The following is a 7,365-nucleotide window of genomic DNA, read 5'->3' as shown; positions in this document are numbered from 1 at the left end:
AACCCCCAAAACAAGTGTTAGTACAGAAGTAAAAACTGCTTTCTCACCTTGATTCTTAAACCTAGTTGCTGTAACAAGTGGCCCCAATAATGCAAAATTGAGAGTGCCTGCTTCTGTAATTTTATATGGAGGATGTATACTCTATGTTAGTATGGTTTTGGTGTGGGATTTTTTTTCTTTCTTGCTTAGATGTTTAGCTTGCATTTCACCATGAGAAATCAACCCTTTTCCAGTGGAAGCTTTGGAATTACAATAGCCAATACAGTAATAAGTCAAGGGAGGAAAATTAAGCAACTGGGTTAAGACTGAAATTCACAGTATCTATTACAGTCAGATTATGACATAAAGACCTCCACACAGTTCAAATGAGGCTAAACAAATGTCTTTACAGGCTGGATATCTAGTATTCAAGCTGTCAAGTTTCAGCTATGGGACTGGGATTTGCCCTGGGATAGAAGTTTATCTACAGGTAAAATAAGATGAGCTCGTGGAGCCTCTGAAGCAGAAAATCAAAGCCCCTGACCATTTGCAGTCAGTAAAACTTACAAGGCCTTGTTTATAAGGGGCCTTTCCTGTGGTTCTGGACATATGTCAGTTTGTTTTTAAGCCTAACCTTCTTAAATGTTGGGTTTTTTCCTGGTTTCTGTACTTCACTGAAGTGCCCTGTCCTTTGCTTAACAGACCATCACCATACAACTTTTAACAATTCCAAATTGATTAGGTTTAATGAAGGATGAAGTGATCCCTATTTGCGCATGTATTTCTGAAGTACTGCTGACAAAAGCTATGTAAATGTAGCACATGACCACTGTTTATGGTGGATTAAGCTTGTTCAGCGTTTGTCCTAATGTACCCAGTTTGCATGTAAAATAAAAGGATTTTATGGTGGGGTTGTTTTTGTGATTTAGGTTAATAATTAACCTAACCTGACAAAAAGTATCTCACAAAAATAGCTAGACTGGACACATATGTGACAGAAGGCTCCTCAGCAGGAAGAAGGTGACTTTTGGAGGTGAACAGCAAAACTAATATGTTAACTCTGCAGAGATGCAGAATCAGTCTAGCTAGATTATCTTTTTTACACTAAAATATGGTTTAAACAGTCTCTTTCTGTTGTTCCTGTCAGCAGTATGCTCCCATCTGCCTACCCCTCCCCTAGGAACATAGCTCCATGTGATAACACCCAAGCGAAACTATGTTATGCGAGTGGTTGTGCCAAATCAGGTGATTTTGGAGAATATGTGGACCCTCGGGAGAAAGCTCTCTCATAGCTTTGACCCATGGAACCATGGCAAAGCTGCTGTGTTTCTGGGCTAATTCACTTCTGATTTGTCTTTGTAGCTTACTTTTAATAGAGGTAACCTCCATATGAGATAGGCAAACTACAGCGGTCAGTGTCTAACAGTCTCATGAGGGCAAACTAAGAGGGAAACCAGTTTGGATCTTTAAGCTACAATGCAAGTGCAAAAGTAAGGATGATGCTCTAACAGCACGCCAGTTGGCAGCATGTGTTGTATGGTCTTGGATTTCCTGGCATCTAACAAATTCTCTTTGACCTGCCCTTGCATGTTGCCTTTTTGTATTTAAAAATAAAAATAAAAAAAAAAATAGAAAAAGCTTATGTTCTTCATTATCAAGGGCAGTGGAAAATCTGCAAAAATTCAGTCTGGAAAAACAAAGCAGTTGAAGTCAGTGGGTGGTCTGTGTTCACTGCAACATATTCTTAAGTGTCTGGACACTGAATTTGTTGTAATTGCTTTGTTTTATAAGCATATATCTGGGTGGGAAGGGAGTGGGGGAGAGAGAAAAGTAGCAAATGTTATTTACCGAGACACTGTGTTCCTACCAGTACTGATTTTAATAAAGAAAGTAAACATGTTTTTGGAAAGGAAACATGAAACAGTGTGTTTTTAAGAATCACCTTGTTTGTATTTCTGTATCACAGACCTGCTCCAGTTCTTCTGTGTCGCTGAATTTAATTTAACTTTTAATCTTGCTTTTGTCTCTTACTTAGATGAAGTTCATATGTTAAATGCTTCTGGTTCTTTTAAAAAGTGCTGGTCAATTGTAAATCCTAAACCCATGGATATTTAATCTCCTTGTTGGCTAGAAAGGCAGACTTTTCTTGCCTTTGTTTTTTGGGAAATTGTCTCCACTGCTGTGCATTTGCCAGTATCCAAGAGGCTTTTCAGATGCAGAGTGACCAGATAGGTGCAGCCCTACACCAGTGTGCAAAGCTTCTCATGTAACTGGGTGGCTGTGCCTTATAAGCAACAGAAAACCGTTCTTTTCTTTTGTTTTTAAAAGAAGAGCAATGAAACAATGAAACTTTTTTATTAATTTTGTTTAAAAGGGTACTGGAGAAAGCTATTCTGTAGTTAGTGTGTGTCCGCCCAGGGCTGCCCTCACTTTCCCTTCATAGCAACTATAGTACTGGGGTCACTTCAGTGTGCCAGGGATGAATGTCTTCCCACAGGGTCACTGAGGAGTTCTCTCCCTTCTGCCTGTGGGTACCAGGCTCTGTGCAAGATTATCTGAACAGGTTTTTAACAAACACTCAGATTTGAATTGAACCCCAGCCTGGGAGTCTCATGCCTGACCCTGAGCACCTGAGTCCCTGCAGTGACAGGGCAAGGCCTTGTGGAGTGCCTCCCTCCTCCTCCATGGGGAAGCAGGATATTTTCTGTAGTACGTGCCAATCTGAGGTGACAAGTAGGTAGGGTCCCGCAGCATACAGTTTCTATACAGCCTGGAGTGTCAGGGCAAACTCTACTGTTCAAATTCCTCAGTAGATAGTACTGTGCTTACAGATGTAATTCCACATTTGTGAACACCTGCTGTACATCTACATCCCCCTCTACAATATTGTTGTGACCTCTTATGAAGCTTTCTCAGTGAGTTATTTCTTATTTTTTAGTTGCTAGCACAGAAAGCTGGATTGTGAAGGTAGAACTGTGATAAGAGCATTTTTGTTCTATGCTAATGGGGTAGTACCCTGTATTGCTGATAGCTGACTGCCTTGCAAAAATCATGTTGTAGGAAGTTCCTCAGATAATGTAATTTTGTTTCCTGTTTCTTTCAAAACAAGAGCCAGGAATTTTTTGTTTACATCCTCTGTATTCCTCTTTCCTTTGTCTTACTGGATAAGGCTGAACTAAAGTAGCAAATATGACTCTGCTTCACGGATGGGTGAGGTTTGTAGCAACTCTGACCTAATGCAGAAGCAAATTCCATTATTATGTCGCCTCCTGAGATTGTTTTGTTCCTGACTACTGTGTCCCACCCCAGAGCTGGTATAGTTCAATCCTCAGACACTTTTGCACACTTTCTTGGTGTTTGGGTTTGGGTTTTTTGGGCAGGGAGGTGGTAGGGTGTTTTGTTGTTTGGGTTTTTTTAATGATAATAAACCCACTTTGGTATACACCCTGGTACAAGGCAATTTACGAGAATAGCCGGTGTGCTTTTCCTGAAGCTGAGTAATCCTCCCCAGTTTATGCATCCCCATAAGCAGGAAAGCCATGTCCCACTTTTGAGGCCATTTCTTCTATGGGTTGCAGAAAATGGAGAAGCAGCTTCCAGTTGCTTCATACCCCTTTGTGCATGTGCAGGGATGTGTCTACAGCCCATGTCCTTACACAAGTGCAGCAGCAACGTTAGTCCTGCTGTTTCTGAGCAAGCTGTTTGCAAGCACAAGAGGAGACATTTTCTGCCTGAACAGCTGCTCAACTTCTCTGGAGAAAATGTGGAGGATGAGATAGGAACAATCCACATACTGGATGTAGGAGAGAAGCTATTATTCCTGAGTAAAAGAAATTTAATGCAAAAGATACACTTCATTCTCTGAGAAGGTTAGATACCTCTTACATGTTACTGATATCTCACAGGATTTCAAGATCCAAATGCTTTTAAACTGTTGTATAAGCGAATTATGCGCTGTGCTTTACACCATGTATTATGTAACAGCTAATTTAAAGGGTCCCACAATTTCTCAGGACCAAACAAATGGATGTGAGGACTCCTTACACAAAGAGCAGAGTGCTGTATCCTTGGAGTTTTGTTTGTGTCGTTGGGGTTTCTTTGACTAGTAGGGGATCTACCCTTTTTATATTATACTGTTGCATACAGATGTGTTAAGTGTGCCTTCTTTGGTGTCATTAAGGTGTCCTTTCTTTCATGATTTATATCCATATTCAGCCCTCTAGCCCTCTCCTTACCAAAATGGAGCAAAAGAGCTTTAAGATGAATGAAAACAAACAAACAAACAAACAAAAAACTAAACCCAAACCCAATTATTTTTGCTGGATTGTACAGCTTTTCCTGCTTTGCATATCACCACTGATTATAACAACTCAAATTCATATGGAATGTAAGTGCCAAAGCTGTGTATCTAATTGTAGGATATATCCCTAAAAATTTATAGTGGAAGTTCAGTTAATTGTAGAATTAAATGACTTCGTTTTCCACTGCTGTGGGTCTCTATTGTATTTGGCACAAGTTCAAACGACCTTGTAGCATCCACCCTTTGCTGGATCATAAAGCAAAGACCTTCCCTAAGAACATAAATGGAATTTCTTTCCACCACTGCAGTGAGATTAACGACAGTGTTACTCCGGTTTTTTTCTCCTCCTTTGTCTTGTAAATCCGAGCTCTATTCGGCTAAACTGCCTTTTAAAGAAAACAAACTAAAACTCAGGCTGTCTAAATTCCACTGAGGCACCATTCAAGGGGCAGTATTTTGTTCATCCCACAAACCTTTCCTGGCACTGGATTTTGGGCAGGAGGCATATAGGGTCAGGCATGCTGGCAGAGACTACTGGGGAGAAAGGGGCCACACATCAGCTGATGCTGCTGATGTGGTGATGGATTAGAGAACAGAGAAAGGTTTGTATTGTACTAAAAATGGAAGGATTAACAGCTGCCCTTGTTGAGTCAGGCTAGAGGGAGGAGGATGGGGAGGACAGCAACATGCTGTGGCACTGGTCTGTACTAAACTGGCTATCAACATCCTTCTTTACTGCTAATCTCTCTCCCCCTTCTTTGCTAAGAAAAATACTTGTGCAGCCCTTCCTTCATATCAAAGAAGGAAGACTTTATTTTTACTCTTTCCTTTTTGTTCCTGTTTTTATGATTATTACTCTGCTAAATGCATTTTAAACTTTTCAAGTATGTTTAATCCAGAGTAATTTCCAGGTGGAAAAGAGTTAGAGGTGCTATCTTGACTACAAAGGCAGATTCCAGCCTGAAGTACTAACTAGAGATGATTGTACATATGGATTTATTAAATGCTACAGCTGGGTGGCTGGACAATGTGTCCTCATTGAGATCCATTCATGTTATGTGAAGTTTTAATTCAGATCCACCTTTAAAATGAAGGCACCATGGTATTTTCATTTCCGCAACACTTTTAAACGTCATTTGGCCAAACAAAATTGTATTCGTCAAGGAAATAGATTTAGATCAGCCAGATACCTTTGATCTTAGCAAAGAACTCAGTCAAATAGAGGTGAATGAAACTCTTCAGAGTTGTGTTGCAGTCTGAAAGCAGTCAATAAAGCTTCTCCTGATGGATGAATGTAGAGGTAAGGATTGTTCTGTAGAAAAGGGAAGAAAACAGGGGACTAAACTACCTGACTGTCAGGTGGTGAGACAACACAGTGGCCAGGGCACATGCAAGGCTCACCATTTTTAGCTGCTGCAACTCCCCACTAGGTCGGCTGCACGTGTAGTGTTCATGGGGGCAGCAGGTTTCTAGGAAACCTGGAACTTCTACTAGGGGCAGCAAGATCGGGCTCATACTAATACAGCATAATGATTTGGGTATTTTTTTAATACCTTCAAAGAGCTTTGTGGACTAATATCGTTATTTTAGATCTAATTATAGATAACTTTTAACAAAGAAAACCCACAAGATTGCAAAGATATGTTGTAGTATGGTAAACCAGGACAAATTGTTCTTGACCACTTTTGATTAGCCAGTGTGCAACATCTCTTGGCATTTCAGATTTCTTTGAGCTTAAGGAAAAATACAGGTCCAAACTTCAGAGCCCAAATTCTGAAAATAGAGCACTTCCATTAAAAGTTCTGTTCCATTAATTTCTTTTGTCTTATATGAGTTAAGTTCCTGTGAGCTCTCCAGAAGAAAGTGTGGTTTGCTTCAATTCCTCACTGTGATTTAAATGCTTAATTTAGGTTTACACATTTGAAAATCATTGTCTCTGTAAGACAGTTTGCTCATGTGAAGAACTTTGTGTACAATGATGTTCAAAGAAAGTAAAAGAAGCCTTTTGAAAATAGCTTGATTAAAAGAGAAAAGCTGCAGAGGAGAATTAACAAATGTAAATTCTGTTTAAAACAGATGATTCTTCTTATTTGAGAGCAGGGGAGTCTCCTCAGAGTGCCTGGGGTGCTCACCATGTGGGGTCTGCTCAGCCACATCCCTTCTGAAAAAGGACAGCAAAACATCCAAAGACAACAATATTCCTACTCATTTGTCAGAATTGTGAATTTTTTGCCTTATTTTCTGTCACATAATAATCTAGAATATTTAGGATCTCCATCTGAAAGGAGAAGAGGCATTATAAATACTTACAAAGTAAGAAAGCCTTTCACTGTCTGTCCTCTCAGAAAGTTGCCTGGGAAGTTAGGACAGAAGAAGGCTAGGAAGAATTTGGCTGTGTCTCACTTCAGATTTTTCTTCTCCTTCAAGAAATCAAATCCGTTTTAAAACCAGAAGTTAGAAAGAAGGGAGGACTTTCATTCAGTGTCATGTCTTATCTTGCTGGTTTTAGGCTATGATTTTTTTTTCCCAAACTTTAAGCATTATTGTTGCATGAGGTTTTTATTGTGATGGGCATCTGTCAAAGCTGTGAAGGGCATACCATGACAGCTGAAATTAATACTGCAAAACCACTGAATCTTAGAGACCTGGAAGGGATCTCTGATACTCCCTATTTCAGCCTTTCATGCAAAGACTAGGTCATGACATTACACCACATTAGTTGAGGCTACTTCTGGTCAAGTCTTGGACACCTTCTAAGCAGAGGTTGCACAGCTGCTCTGGGTGCCTGTGCTGGGCCTCCAACACCTTCCTTGAGAGGAAAGAAAGAAACTTCAACACTTATTCTCATAGCAAACATGCTCCCCATGTACAGGGATTTGTCAGTAGTCTTTACCTGTAGAGAGGCAAGGTGATGAAGAAAATTACCTTTTTATTTTGAGTCCCTATAAATGCAAGGTTTTGTAGCTGCAACAAAAGGGAGGGAAGTTTATATCATGTACTTGAAAATGTAACATGTTTATGTGGATAATATTATTGTGTTAGTTAGATGTATGAGGGAAAAGAACATAGAATCATAGAATAGTTAG

This window comes from Lathamus discolor, chromosome 5 (genome assembly GCF_037157495.1).
Source record: "Lathamus discolor isolate bLatDis1 chromosome 5, bLatDis1.hap1, whole genome shotgun sequence".
Taxonomy (NCBI): domain Eukaryota; kingdom Metazoa; phylum Chordata; class Aves; order Psittaciformes; family Psittacidae; genus Lathamus; species Lathamus discolor.
Note: the sequence above shows the minus strand (reverse complement) of the source record.